Here is a 16,095-nt window from a genome sequence, read left to right as displayed (position 1 = left end):
CATTGAACATCAACAGGAAGCTAGGGCCACTGCTGCTCTCTGCCTTACTCTTATTGTTTGATATGTCCAAAAGTGGAGACAGTGAATCAAGTTTAAGAATGCATTTGCTTTCGAAACGTGTTTGATATTCTGTTAGTCTAAATACATTTTTCCTACATGTTTCAACCAAGAATGAAAAATTACTTTTTGATATGACTAAATTTTAATTTTGAAAACAAAAATATCGTTTTAAACATGTCTTGGAATTGTGGAGTAGAAGCTGGATAAATCTTTTCCTTTCGAGTGAGAAGTGGTTGTCCAAGAAGTGGACATCCCCTTTAAACCTGAAAAACCCCACACAGATAGAAACCATTATACCTACAGTAGAGTGTGAAAAATATATTACTGAAAAATCATATTTTGTAGACCATCAAAAATAACTCAGATGGGGAAACACTACATGTGTTTTTGTACAATTTGTCAATAACATAACAGATAGTCGTATAATTAAAAGAGAAAAGGTAATTACTAGGGATGAGCGAATATGCTCAGTAATAATCTAATATCACTTGAGTATCTCGGTGCTTGGAAATACTCAGTGAGCATTAGCCGTTGCTTGGATCTGAAGTTCGAATCCCCACTCCGCATGTTTGGTGTTATGAACAGCTCACTGAGGAGGATGGCAGGAATAGGCTAGGCCACCAGGAAACCAGAAAGGTTGGTGACTTAGCGAATTACAGATCCCTAATCCTAACAACACAACTAACAGTAGCCGTGGCGCGTACCTACGATGTCCTAGACGCCTCGACACAGCCGGAGAACTAATTAGGCCTAAAGCAAGAAAGGTGAAATCTAAACTGCCCTGGAGTAGAACCCCAAAGCAATAGATAGCCCCCAAACATATTGTCGGTGAGACCAGATGAGGGACAAACACAGGCAGAAAATAGACTGGGCAAATGATGGGGCCCAAACTGTCTAGATAGGATAGGAAAGGAAAGACACTGTCTGGAATTACTCAAAAACCCTAAAAAATCCAACACGTCTGATGTACAAAAAAACACTGAGGTCTCACGACCTCTCCCCCACTATATCGGCATTCTGGTGTAAACTGACAGCAAAGCAAAAGAGACTAATATAACAGGGGACTGAACAAACTGACACAAGCTGTAACATATGGAGCGGGGTCCAGCACAGCCCCAGCAGGGAGCACGCTGAACCCGCACAGCAAAACAGAAAGAGGCAAAACCAGATCAGATGCAAAGGATTAGCAAATAGCTTAACTGAAAAATGCAGGATCAGGCAGGAGACAGCAGACCTCAAGTTGCACAGGAAGAACTAATCACCAGCAACAATTGAGGGAAGCCTGCTCACTTAAATACTCCCAATCAGTAACCCCAGATTTCCAGTCATCATCTTCAGGTGGCAGAATGTTGTGAACTCTCTTAATTCGACTTTTGTGGCAGGGCTCCCTCTGGTGGACACTTCTGGTAGTGGAGCTGGTCAACAGGATGTTAATCCAACAGCTGCAGAGGATGATTGGAGAAGTGGAGGTAGTGACTGGGAGTACATAAGCGTGCAAGCTTCTCTCAGTGGCTGCTGTGATACTCCTGTCTGTGCATAGTGAGGATATCTGTCTCCTGCCTGATCCTGCATTTTCCAGCTAAGTGTTTTTGCTAAATCCTTTGCATCTGATTTTGCCTTGCTGTCAGGAGTCAGCTGGCTCCCCCTGGGGCTGCCAGCTCCTGCCCTGTATTTTTGCATCTTGTGTTTGTTTGCTCAGTCCCCTGCTGTATTAGCCTGTTGCTAGCCGCCAGTTCACTCCAGAGTGCTGATATAGTGGGGGCGAGGTTGTGCTATCCTCAGTATTTTTGTGCTTCAGTCGTGTTGGAATTTTTAGGGTTTTTGCGTGATTGCAGACAGTGCCTTTTCTGTCCTGTCCTATCTAGTCAGTGTGGGCCCCATCATTTGCTCAGTCTATTTTCTGTCTGTGTCCGTGTTTCATCTTGTCTCACTGACAATATATGTTTGGGGGCTGTCTATTCCTTTGGGAATCTGCTCCAGGGCAGTTTAGATTTCACCTTTCTGTCTTTAGGCTTAGTTAGTCCTCTGGCTGTGACAAAGCGTCTAGAGCATCGTAGGAACGCTCCACAGCTACTGCTAGTTGTGTTGTTAAGATCAGGGGTCTGCAATCCGCTGAGTGACCAACCTCTCTGGTGTTCTGGTGGCATAGCCTTTTGCGCTTTCCTCCTCGGTGACCCATTCATAACAGAATCACCGGCCACAAACTGCAGACTCTAGGGTACTCAAAAGAAGAAAAGAATTTAAAAAAAAAAGTGTCAGAATTTTTTATATATTTTTTTCCTCTTTTTTTCTCTGGGGCCGTAGGAGGATTTTTTTTTTTCCTTATTGGAGACTAAGCAATTGTCCGATCGTGTTGAGCAGCTCACTGCTGAAGTGCGGAAAATCTCTGCTTATCTCACTCAATCATCTGTTGTAGAACCTAAGATCCCTACTCCTGATGTGTTTTCTGGGGATCGGTCTAAATTTCTGAACTTTAAGAATAATTGTAAACTATTTCTTGCTTTGAAGCCTAACTTCTCAGGGAGTTCGGTGCAGCAGGTTCAAATTGTCATTTCCCTGCTGCGCGGCGATCCCCAGGACTGGGCCTTTTCTCTGACACCTAGAGATCCTATTCTGGCTGATGTGGATGCATTTTTTCAAGCCCTGGGGTTATTGTATGATGAGCCTAATGCTATTGATCAAGCTGAGAAAACATTATTGGCATTAAAACAGGGTCAAGATGCTTCTGAGATTGGTGCAGGAGCCGTTTTGTCTCGAAGAGATCCGGTAACCTCTAAGATGAATCCCTGTGCCTTCTTTTCTCGAAAATTTTCCCCATCTGAGCGTAACTATGACGTGGGAAATCGGGAGTTGTTGGCCATGAAGTGGGCATTTGAAGAGTGGAGACATTGGTTGGAGGGAGCTAGACATCAAGTTGTGGTCCTTACCGACCACAAGAATTGATTTATCTTGAATCAGCCAATCACTAGAATCCTAGACAGGCTAGGTGGGCCTTGTTTTTCACGTGTTTTAATTTTGTCGTCACTTTTCTTCCGAGCACTAAGAATGTTAAGGTGAATGCCCTTTCTAGGAGTTTCTTTGCAGATTCTCTTGATGTGACCGAGCCTACTACCATTCTAGGTGAGGGTGTGGTTCTTTCCGCCATTTCATCCGATTTGAGACTTGCCCTGGAGGAATTTCAGGAGGACAAACCTGAATGATGCCCTGTGGGGAAATTATATGTCCCTGACCAGTGGAGGAAAAGAGTAATGGCTGAAATTCATTGCTCCATGCTGGCTGGTCATCTGGGTATTTTTGGTACCAGAGATTTGGTGAGTCGGTCTTTTTGGTGGCCGGCCTTGTCTCGTGATGTCAGAAATTTTGTGCAATCCTGTGGGACTTGTTCCAGGTCCAAGTCCTGTTCTCATTCTAGTGGTTTGTTGATGCCCCTACCGGTGCCCAGCAGGCCATGGACCCACATTTCAATGGATTTTATTTCTGATCTCCCTGTCTCTCAGAGAATGACTGTTATCTGGGTGATTTATGATAGATTTTCCAAGATGGTCCATCTTGTACCACTCCCGAAGTTGCCATCCTCTTCTGAGTTGGTGCCCCTGTTTTTACAACAAGTGGTTCGTTTGCACGGGATTCCTGAGAACATTGTGTCAGACAGAGGAGTCCAGTTTGTTTCCAGATTTTGGAGGGCCTTTTGTTCTAAACTGGGAATTCAGTTATCTTTCTCCTCTACATTCCATCCTCAGACCAATGGACAAACTGAGAGAACAAACCAGACTTTGGAATCCTATTTGAGATGTTTCATATCTGCTGATCAGGATGACTGGGTCTCATTTTTGCCCTTGGCCGAATTCACTCTAAACAATAGAGCTAGTTCTGCCACTTTGATGTCTCCGTTTTCTGTAATTTTGGTTTTCATCCTCGATTTTCTTCAGGGCAGGTGAAGGCTTCTGCTTGCCCAAGTGTGGATTTTGTGGTGGACAGAATGCAGCAGATTTGGGACCAAGCAGTGGACAAGTTGTCCCACTCTCAGGAAAAGGCCCAACGGTTTTCCAACCGGCATAGGACCTTTGGTCCCCGGTTCAAAGTGGATGATATGGTTTGGTTGTCCTCAAAAAATATTCCGATGAAGGTTGCATCTCCAAAATTCAAGCCAGGGTTCATTGGACCTTATAAGATTTTGGAAATCCTTAACCCCGTTTCTTTCCATTTGGCTCTTCCAGGTACATTCAAGATTCATAATGTTTTTCACAAATCATTGTTGAAAAGGTTTGTGGAGCCAGTAGTTCCTGTGGAGGTGCCCCCTGACCCTGTATTGGTTAAGGGTAATTTGGAGTATGAGACAGAGAAAATATTGGACTCTCGTCTGGCTAGACGGAGACTCCAGTACTTGGTCAAGTGGAAAGGTTATGGCCAGGAGGATAATTCTTGGGTCTCTGCTTCCGATATTCATGCCGAGAGATTGGTTTGTGCTTTTCACCGGGCCCATCCTGATCGGCCTGGTGGTGTGGATGAGGGTTCGGTGACCCCTCCTCAAGGGGGGTACTGTTGTGAACTCTATTCATCCGACTTTTGTGGCAGGGCTCCCTCTGGTGGACACTGCTGTAGGGGAGCTGGTAAACAGGATGTTAATCCAACAGCTGCAGATGATGATTGGAGAAGTGGAGGTAGTGACTGGGAGTACATAAGCGTGCAAGCTTCTCTCAGTGGCTGCCGGTGATACTCCTGTCTGTGCATAGTAAGGATATCTGTCTCCTGCCTGATCCTGCATTTTCCAGCTAAGTGTCTTTTGCTAAATCCTTTGCATCTGATTTTGCCTTGCTGTCAGGAGTCAGCTGGCTCCCCCTGGGGCTGCTGGCTCCTGCCCTGTATTTTTGTATCTTGTGTTTGTTTGCTCAGTCCCCTACTTTATTAGCCTGTTGCTAGCTGCCAGTTCCCACCTGAGTGCTGATATAGTGGGGGCGAGGTTGTGCTAACCTCAGTATTTTTGTGCTTCATTCGTGTTGGAATTTGTAGGGTTTTTGCGTGATTGCAGACAGTGCCTTTTCTGTCCTGTCCTATCTAGTCAGTGTGGGCCCCATCATTTGCTCAGTCTATTTTCTGTCTGTGTCCGTGTTTCATCTTGTCTCACCGACAATATATGTTAGGGGGCTGTTTATTCCTTTGGGGATCTGCTCCAGGGCAGTTTAGATTTCACCTTTCTGTCTTTAGGCTTAGTTAGTGCTCCGGCTGTGACAAAGCGTCTAGGGCATCGTAGGAACGCTCCACGGCTATTGCTAGTTGTGTTGTTAAGATCAGGGGTCTGCAATCCGCTGAGTGACCAATCTCTGGTGTTCTGGTGGCATAGCCTTTTGCGCTTTCCTCCTCGGTGACCCATTCATAACAGCAGACCTCTGTCAATCCGGCCAGCTCCACTACCCACAGTAACAACCAGAGGGAGCCCCGACTCAGAAGTAAGAGAATTCAAACAGTTTGGTGTCTGTTACACACCTAATAATCATGCAGGTGATTGCCCACCAGTCACTGTAATACCGTAGACATCTTGGTAGTGACATTACTGTGATTGGCTGACCGTATTATATAATCAGGGATTATAAAAGAACAGGCACCACAATGTTCGGAACACTGACACAAATGCACAGCTCATGGACAGTTGTTATTGCAGGAAGAGAGTGGTTGTACAGGCCTGTGTGTGCATAGTGTAAAGAATCAGAGTCCTGTAGTGTTGATACTGGTGCTGAAGCTGAACCATCATATTAACAGTCCTTGTAAGGGCTAGTCTTGTGCTTTGTTGTTTGTACCAGATACATTCTGCATTTAGCCTACCAAGTGCCAGTTGCATGAGCAGGGGAAGTGGCTGAATACAGTCCCTAGGCAGGACTTAGTGCTATGCATTCCGTTGCTAAATATATAGCAGTTGCAGTTGACCACATTCTTTTTTTTGGGGGGTGAAAAAATAGACTATAGTGTTATCCATAGTGTATTACATGCTTTGTGGTGCATTTCAGTGGTACACAACACTCCAAATAAGTGTTGAGAAATTTTTCTGGATTTAATTTGTCATTCAAACACTTTTACATGCTTTGTGTTACATTATGGTGATATTAAACTCCCCCAAAAATGCTTTGACTGCTGCAGGTAACTTTTTTTAACCCCTTACCTACAATTGACGTAATATTCCGTCCATGTGACCATGGACCTAATTACCATGGACGGAATATTACGTCATCGCGATCAGCGGCGCCCACGTGGTGAGCGCCGCTGATCGCGGCCGAGTGTCAGCTAATTATCATAGCTGACACCCGGCACAATGTGTCAGGGGCGGTCACGGACCGCCCCCGACACGTTAACCCCTTGCACACCGCGATCAAACGCGATCGCGGTGTACCGGGGGTTAAAGGGAAGCATCGGCAGGGAGGGGGCTCCCTCCGTGCTTCCCTGAGCCCCCCACGGCAGCGCAATGTGCAGCGCTGCTGCGGGGGACTCCCTTCCTCCAGGCCCCCGAATCCAAGATGGCGACGGGGGCCTTCGGGGGCCTGAGGAAGCTGGCTTCCTCAGTGCCTGCAAAGCGCAGGCATGAGGAAGTCTGCAGCAGTGCCTGTGACAGATCGCTGATCTGTCACAGTGATCTGTGATGTGACAGATCAGCGATCTGTCACAGGACAGTGATGTCCCACCTGGGACAAGGTAATAAAGTAAAAAAAAAAAAAAAAAAGTGTTAAAAATAATTTTAAAAAAATCGCTAAATAAATTAGTTAAAAAAAAAAAAATATTCCCCAATAAATCCATTTTTTGAAAATAAAAAAAAAACAAAACAATAAAAGTACACATATTTGGTATCGCCGCGTCCGTAATGACCTGCCCTATAAAACTGTCCCATTAGTTAACCCCTTTAGCGAACCCCTTAAAAAATAAAAATAAAAAACGAAGCAAAAAATAATGATTTATTATCATACCACCGAACAAAAAGTGCAATAACGCGCGATCAAAAAGACGCATATAAATATCCATGGTACCGCTGAAAACGTCATCTTGTCCCGCAAAAAACGAGCCACCATACAGCATCATCCGCAAAAAAATAAAAAAGTTATAGCTCGCAGAATAAAGCGATACAAAAATAATTATTTTTTATATAAAATTGTTTTCATTGCAAAAAACCGACAAAACATAAAAAAACGACCTAAATGAGGTATCGCTGTAACCGTACTGACCCGAAGAATAAAAACGCGTTATCAATTTTACCGCACGCGGAACGGTGTAAACGCACCCCCCAAAAGAAATTCATGAAAAGCTGGTTTTTGTTCATTCTGCATCCCAAAAATCGGAATAAAAAGCGATCAAAAAATGTCACGTGCCCGAAAATGGTACCAATAAAAACGTCAACTCGTCCCGCAAAAAATAAGACCTCACATGACTCGGTGGGTCAAAATATGGAAAAATTATAGCTCACAATATGTGGTGATGCAAAAACTATTTTTACAATAAAAAGCGTCTTTTAGCGTGCGACAGCCGCCAAACATAAAAACCGCCATAAATCGTAAATCAAACCCCCCGTTATCACCCCCTTAGTTAGAGAAAAATAATAAAACTAAAAGAAAATGTATTTATTTCCATTTTCCCGCTAGGGTTAGGGTTAGGGTAGGGTTAGGGCTAGGGTTAGGGCTAGGGCTAGGGTTAAGGCTAGGGTTAGGGTTAGGGCTAGGGTTAGGGTTAGGGCTAGGGTTAGGGCTAGGGTTAGGGCTAGGGCTCAGATTAGGGTTAGGGGTGTGTTGAGGTTAGGGTTGGAGTTATAATTGGGGGTTTCCACTGTTTGGGCACATCAGGTGCTCTCCAAAGGCAACATGGCGTCTGATCTCAATTCCAGCCAATTCTGCGTTGAAAAAGTCAAATGGTGCTCCTTCCCTTCCAAGCTCTGCCATGTGCCCAAACAGTGTTTTACCCCCACATGTAGGGTATCAGCCTACTCAGGACAAATTACAAAACAACTTTTGGGGTCCAATTTCTCCTGTTACCCTTAGGAAAATAAAAAACTGGGGGCAAAAATATAATTTTGCGGAAAAAAATGTTTTTTTTATTTTCACGCCCAAGCGTTATAAACTTCTGTGAAGCACTTGGGGGTTCAAAGTGCTCTCCACACATCTAGATAAGCTCCGTGGGGGGTCTAGTTTCCAAAATGGGGTCACTTGTGGGGAGTTTCAATAGTTTAGGTACATCAGGGGCTCTCCAAACGCACATGACACCCGCATACCAATCCATCAAAGTCTGCATTCCAAAACGTCACTACTTCCCTTCCGAGCCCCGACGTGTGCCCATACAGTAGTTTTCTCCCACATATGAGATATCAGCGTACTCAGGACAAATTGGACAACAACTTTTGGGGTCCAATTTCTCCTGTTACCCTTGGGAAAATAAAAAAATGGGGACTAAAAGATCATGTTTGTGGAAAAAATACGATTTTTTTATTTTCACGCCCGGTCGTTATAAACTTCTGTGAAGCACTGGGGGGGTTCAAAGTGCTCACCACACATCTAGATAAGTTCATTAGGGGGTCTAGTTTCCAAAATGGGGTCACTTGTGGGGGGTTTCCACTGTTTAGGTACATCAGGGGCTCTCCAAACGCAACATGACACCCGCAGACCATTCCATCAAAGTCTGCATTCCAAAACGTCACTACTTCCCTTCCGAGCCCTGACGTGTGCCCATACAGTAGTTTTCTCCCACATATGAGGTATCAGCGTACTCAGGACAAATTGGACAACAACTTTTGGGGTCCAATTTCTCCTGTTACCCTTGGGAAAATAAAAAAATGGGGACTAAAAGATCATGTTTGTGGAAAAAATACGATTTTTTTATTTTCACGCCCGGACGTTATAAACTTCAGTGAAGCACTGGGGGGTTCAAAGTGCTCACCACACATCTAGATAAGTTCCTTGGGGGGTCTAGTTTCCAAAATGGTGTCATTTGTCGGGGGTTTCTACTGTTTTGGTACATCAGGGGCTTTCCTAATGCGACATGGTGTCCGATCTCAATTCCAGCCAAAAACGTCAAATGGCGCTGCTTCCCTTCCGAGCTCTGCCATACGCCCAAATAGTGGTTTACACCCACATGTGGGGTATCTGCGTACTCAGGATAAATTGCACAATATCTTTTAGGGTCCTGTTACTTTTGGAAAAATAAGAATTGAGGGTGAAAAGATCATTTTTGTGGAAAAAATATGATTTTTTAATTGTACTGCTGTACGTTATAAACTTCTGTGAAGCCCTTGGGGGTTCAAAGTTCTCACCACACATCTAGATAAGTTCCTTGGGGGGTCTAGATTCCAAAATGGTGTCATTTGTGGGGGGTTTCCACTGTTTTGGTACATCAGGGGTTTTCCAATCGCGACATGGTGTCCGATCTCAATTCTAGCCAAAAACGTCAAATGGCGCTGCTTCCCTTCCGAGCTCTGCTATGCGCCCAAATAGTCATTTACACCCACATATGGGGTATCAGCGTACTCAGGACAAATTGCACAAAAACTTTTAGGGTCCTGTTACCCTTGGAAAAATAAAAATTGTGGGTGAAAAGATCATTTTTGTGGAAAAAATATGATTTTTTAATTGTACCGCTGTACGTTATAAACTTCTGTGAAGCCCTTGTGGGTTCAAAGTTCTCACCACATATCTAGATAAGTTCCTTGGGGGGTCTAGTTTCCAAAATGGGGTCACTTGGGGGGGTTTCCACTGTTTAGGTACATCAGGGGCTCGCCAAACGTGACATGGCGTCCGATCTGAATTCCAGCCAATTTTGCATTGAAAAAGTCAAACGGCGCTCCTTCCATTCTGAGCTCTGCCATGCGCCGAAACAGTGGTTCCCCCCCACATATCAGGTATCAGCGTAGTCAGGACAAATTGCACAATAACTTTTGCAGTCCAATTTCTCCTGTTACCCTTGGTAAAATAAAGAAAATTGAACCTGAAGTATTTTTTTTGTGAAAAAAAGTTAAATGTTCATTTTTTTTTAATATTCAAAAAATTCCTGTGACGCACCTAAAGGGTTAATAAACTTCTTGAATGTGGTTTTAAGCACCTTGAGGGGTGCAGTTTTTAGAATGGTGTCACTTTTGGGTATTTTCTATCATATAGACCCCTCAAAGTGGCTTCAAATGTGAAGTGGTCCCTAAAAATAAAATGGTGTTGCAAAAATGAGAAATCGCTGGTCAAATTTTAACCCTTATAACTTCCTAGCAAAAAAAAATTTTGGTTGCAAAATTGTGCTGATGTAAAGTAAACATGTGGGAAATGTTATGTATTAAGTTTTTTGTGTGCCGTATCGCTGTGATTTAAGGGCATAAAAATTCAAAGTTGGAAAATTGCGAAATTTTCAAAATTTTCGCCAAATTTCCGTTTTTTTCACAAATAAATGCAAGTTATTTGAATGCAATTTTACCACGAACATGAAGTACAATATGTCACGAGAAAACAATGTCAGAATCACCAGGATCCATGAAAGCGTTCCAGAGTTATGACCTCATAAAGGTACAGTGGTCAGAATTGTAAAAATTGGCCCGGTAGTTAACGTGCAAACCACCCTTGGTAGTGAAGGGGTTAATCAAAAATAAACTTGGTTTCCAGACACATAGCAATTTGAAAATTCATAATGCGAGCGGTAAGGGGCTGGGAAGTGGAAGTGCTAATGATGGTGTACGTGCATGCCAAGAACATGGGGCAGATGCAACTACACCTGTTGCTGAAGCATAAGAATCCCACCCATCCACGTCACCTAGGTTTCTGTTCACTTTGCAGAAAGGTAAGGTACACCACTTCTGAAACCGGAACAGTGCGAACAAGTGGTCGGTTGACTAGCAGATAATGCTTCCAGCATGCTTGGCAGCACCACCCAGTTTTACACACAGTCCAGTCTCACCAGCCAACAGTCTGGATCACTTAATCCTCACCCTGATCCTCCTTCCTTGTTGCTTCCCAGGAGATTAGTGATCCCACAAGAGGACACTCCGAGAAGCTCTTTACAACATAATTTCTTGATTGTGGCCTCTCAACCTGCATACTCCAAGAGGACATTCTGTTTAATGATGCACAAAACTTAGAGCACCCACATTTTGTCTAAGGAGGAAGATGATGATGAGGCACTGTTGGACTGGTTAAGTCACAAAGTCAGAAGGACCAGGATGCAGCGGTGGTAGCCAAGGTGGTGGATGTCGAATTCACTGACCCAAGGTGGCATGTAGAGCAAGGCCAGAAGTGCTGATGGTGATGGATCAGCAGCACCGAAACAGGCAGAAAGAAGCAGTGGGGTGACCAGGGGTATAAGGCAGGCAGCTGTTTCGTAGAGTACCGACACTCATGAATTTCTCCGTCAAAGAGTTAGGAGTTCCCCTGTCTGGGCCTTTTTTAAAGACAGTTCTGAGACCAGACCACTAAGAGCCTAACCACCATTAGCATGATCAAGCACATGTCACCTAAGCATCCAATGCTTGGGTCCATGATTGGTGCCAGCGGGTGACACCACTGCCTCTTCTCCTGTGCTAGGTGCTTCACAATCACTTGTTCATGACACTGGTGGAGATAGCTCCTGTCCTGAATCTGTCCTTGCACATTATGATGCACCATCAATAGGCAATTCCCAGCACAGTGTTCAGCAAGATTTGTCACAGCCTCTGATCAAGGTACACCGAGTCAGTGCTCATTTCTGCAAGTCTGCTACAGCTGCTGCTGATCTGGCAGTGCTTCAGCAGCAGATGTAAGTGCCAGCTCACCAACTGGTATGCAAAGTGAATACACCAAGAAAGCACCAAAATTATGACCCCTAAAAACTAACTTTTAAATGAATAATTAAAAACTTTAGACAATCCCAACTCATAGGGTACAGGGCAATATATCACCAAAAAATCAATATAATCAAGATACCAGAGGCAGCTACGCTTGCCCTATTGGGCCCTAATAGGTCCCTTCCTGACTGTGGAGGTTGGCACCCTAGTTGATGATGTGGTGCCCCCGCTCACCGTTGGTAGCCCTAGAACACCCTAATAGTCCCTGCTCAACAGAGAAGGATACACAGAAAAACACAAACATATACACCCGGAAAAACCCCTAGTGGAGAGGGGTTTAAAAAAAGTACAAAAGTGCTGAGAACTTATCTCGTAGTAGCAACAATGGGCACTCAACCCACAATATTAACAATGAGGTAGACTTATCTCGGAGTAAAAGTAAAAAATTCTTAATAGTGCAGCTTACATATCTTATCTCAGAATAAAAAGAGCTTATGCTGCAAACAATGACAGACCATGAAATAAAAAAAATTTTCACACACAAAAAAGCTCAAAAAAAGTCTACAGAAAATAAAAAAAACATGAGACAAAAAAGAAGAAAGAAAATGGAGCAATAGTCTCATGGACAATATTAGATATTGCACGATTAATTCACTCAAGATTAATCACATATCAAAATAATCCACCAGGTGGAAAGAATAGCAATGACATGAAGGTGCTGGTCAGTAATTCAAGCTGGACATAGTAGACCAGACAAAAACACAAAATGCAACATAAATACCCCATAGAATCCAAGGTATAATGCCCTAATACAAATAATATGCATGTTGCCAAAAAATGTTAGGTCTGTCAGCATACAAAAGGTCAATACTTATCAGCCATTGGTAGATAGGAAGCCCAGCCCGACGCGTTTCCCCCTCCACGATGCTGAGGGTTCATCAGGGGCAGAAAAGGTGGGGTCTCATTACCCCGGCCGAAAGGACAGTGCAATGTGCAGCGTGTTCCTTGTGTCTCAGACGCTCATATTTACGGCGTCCAGATAGCGATGTCCTTTCCGGTCTCATGTAATGGGGATGTACTGCCAGTGGAACGCACCCGGCGTTCCATGCAACGGAGGTACGTCAGAGAAAGGGGCGGATCACGTCAAGAAAGCATTCCAAATGTTAGATCATACTAAGGCAAGCTAGCGGCGTCACTTCCAGTCACATGTGATGGAACAGTGATGTCAGTGAACCGCAGCTTGCACACCAGCAACAGAAGTATCAGAAAGGGGGGAGGCATGATGGCAACAATAAGAACCCCCCCTCTAAATGGTGATAATACAGTAAGGAAAAACTCTGTGATGTAAATACAGTGGAGCGCACATTATCTCCATGGGCCAACAGTATATTATCCCAATGGGGAAATAAAGCTATACAGCGAGATCTTTATTATAAATAATAGAGCAAAATGTTACTTAACCCCTAAGGAGAGACACATCCATGTATCCAGATATAGATATATATAAATCAATATCATACATCATAGTAAAAGACATAATTGTCACCGCTCACAAAGTGAGCCAAAATCAGGTATGTTGGATCTGTCAGGTACCACATATTATAAAAAACTCGTAAAATTGAATTGCTCATTAAGGCCATTTGGGCTATGCGATTCGAGCCAGAAAATCCAACGTGTTTCCCGTTGTAGGATCTTCCTGTCCCAATCCCCCTGCCTTACTGCGGGCTGAATTCTCTCAATTACGCGGAATGTGATCTGCTTCTCATCCCCCCATGGACTAGATTAACATGGCGGGCAAGCGGGGTGTCCCTGTTATGTCTAATATCACCCAAATGTTCGCCAATGCGAACGCGCAACTCACGCTTGGTTTTTCCCACATAGTCAAGGGGACAGGAACAAGTGCATAATTATACAACCCCTACAGTTTTACAGTTTTCAAAAAATTCATATTATGAGTTCTTTTCGTATGGGCACTGGTAAATGTTTTTGATTGAGTAATAAATTTGCTAAAACTACAATGTCCACATCTAAATGTTCCGACATCCCTGTTTTGTAGCCATGTTCCTTCACTCTTTAGAGGTTCAAGATGACTTTTTACCAATTTATCCTTGACTGATTTACCCTTCCTATAGGTCACTGAGGGTCTTGGTGAGATCATCTCACAGATATCCCGGTCCGTCCTGAGTATCGCCCAATGTTTCTTCAAAATCTCCATGATCTTCCCCCATTGGTCATCAAAACGTGCCAATTAGTCTTGTCAAATTATCGGAATCTTTCCTCTCCCTGGGGACCAGCAAAGATGATCTCCTTGTTTGTTTAGCCGACCTATAGGCAGGTTCAATGACATTCATAGGGTAACCCCTATCCCTAAACCTCCCCCAAAGGTCACGTGCCTGTGTCTGTCACCCCAGTTAGAGCAGTTTCTCCTCACCCTGAGCCATCACCCTCCCATTTCAAAGGAGGAGGGTGATGGCTCTCCCATCTTAGGAGGCTATTCGTTGAGGTGGGTTTCCGGTACAGGGATGTTTTCAGGGATCCATCTTTGGCAATGGAAATTGTGGAGTCCAGAAAGGTAATGCAATCTCCCCCTATCTCGTGTAAAAAACAGACCCATTTCATTGTTGTTCAAAGAGTCAACGAAAGACCCAAAGGATTCTCCACTGCCTGCCCATAGGACGAGGATGTCGTCGATGTAACGTCCCCAGAAAAGAATATTGGGGGACCAGATGACATGCTCATCACTGCAGACCATTGTATCCTCCCACCAACCCAGGAGCAAATTTGCATAAGTGGGGGCACAAGGGCTCCCCATCGCAGTGCCCCTGAGTTGGTGGAAGTATTTGCCATGAAACAATTGTGACAGAGTACAAACTCCAACAGTTGCAAAATAAATTTGTTATGTGTACCCAGATGGACCCCCCCTACCCTTAAGGAAATAGTTAACAGCCTTGAGGCCTTCCGCATGTTTAATACTGCTGTACAATGCTTCGACATCAATCGATGCCAGAATGGTACCTGGGTCAACTGTTATCCCTTCAAGTTTATTAAGAAGGTCCATGGTATCCCTAAGGTAGGAGGGAAGGGCCAACACAAATGGTCTCAGCAGTTTGTCAAGATATACACTAGAGTTTTGACAAAGGGCATCAATTCCAGAAACTATAGGTCTTCCTTTCAAGGGACTGGTGCCCTTATGGCACCCTTATGTACCCTTATTGGCAGTGCATAAAATGTTGTAATGACTGGCCATTTTGGTAGCAAAAAATTGAATTCACTTTTTGAAATCAGCTTAGCTTCCAAAACCTCCTTCAGAATCTTAGACAGTCTAAATCTGTAATCCTTTGTTGGGTCCATTTTCAAAACCTCATAGGTTTTTGTCTGGACTACTATGCCCAGCTTGAATTACTGACCAGCACCTTCATGCCATTGCTATTTTTTCATATTAAATTAGAAAATGGTAGCACAACAAATATGAAATATGTGAAATACGAATAGCAAAATGGCTTTAGTAATAAATTTCATAATGGCTTTTGTAAGGCATATCAAATATGAAATAAGTGATATATGAATAGCATAATGGCTTTTGTAATCTTGAAAAACATATGAGATACTTAGCACAAAATTTGGCCAAAAGATGTGAGCCCATTCACCAACGACAAGGTGATCTCAGATTGAATGGGTCCCTATACTGACTGCCTGGTGTGAACTGACCTCTGGCTAGTAACATGATAAAGCCTGTATATTCTATCACATGTTTGGTTCCTATCGTCCTATATATACAGGCTTTATCATGTCACTAGCCAGAGGCCAGTTCACACCAGGCAGTCAGTATAGGGAATTATAAGCGAATTGCACTAAATCCTGTCCGCACAAGATCACATGTAGTGACATAAGAAGCTGACATAATAGTGTGGTTAGTGGGTAGTGGGGACATTGACCTTTGGGGAGTAAGCTGACAGTAGTCCAGAGAGGGAGGAAGTGTAAAACAGTATGTCATCCCCCACTGATCATCCGGTCACCTCCACCACCAGACGACTAACTACATCAGGACGTAGAAGAATAACTAGAGTAAGACCGATACGGGAGTATTATCCCTTGAGCCTCTCTGACCAGCTAGCTATGCTGAAGCTGCGTAATCCTGAGTACCAACCTTTCCCATTTTATAGACAAATAAAGGAAATACAGCGGACATATAAGTGTACCTGGGCAGACCTAGAGAGGTTGGTGAGTTCAAAGGCAGGTGACGTAATAGGACACATAATTAAGACACATGCAGA

Source organism: Dendrobates tinctorius, unplaced genomic scaffold, assembly GCF_039654945.1.
Source record: "Dendrobates tinctorius isolate UK_male_01 unplaced genomic scaffold, ASM3965494v1 ptg000126l, whole genome shotgun sequence".
In the NCBI taxonomy this organism is placed as follows: Eukaryota; Metazoa; Chordata; class Amphibia; order Anura; family Dendrobatidae; genus Dendrobates; species Dendrobates tinctorius.
This window is presented reverse-complemented; position numbering follows the sequence as displayed.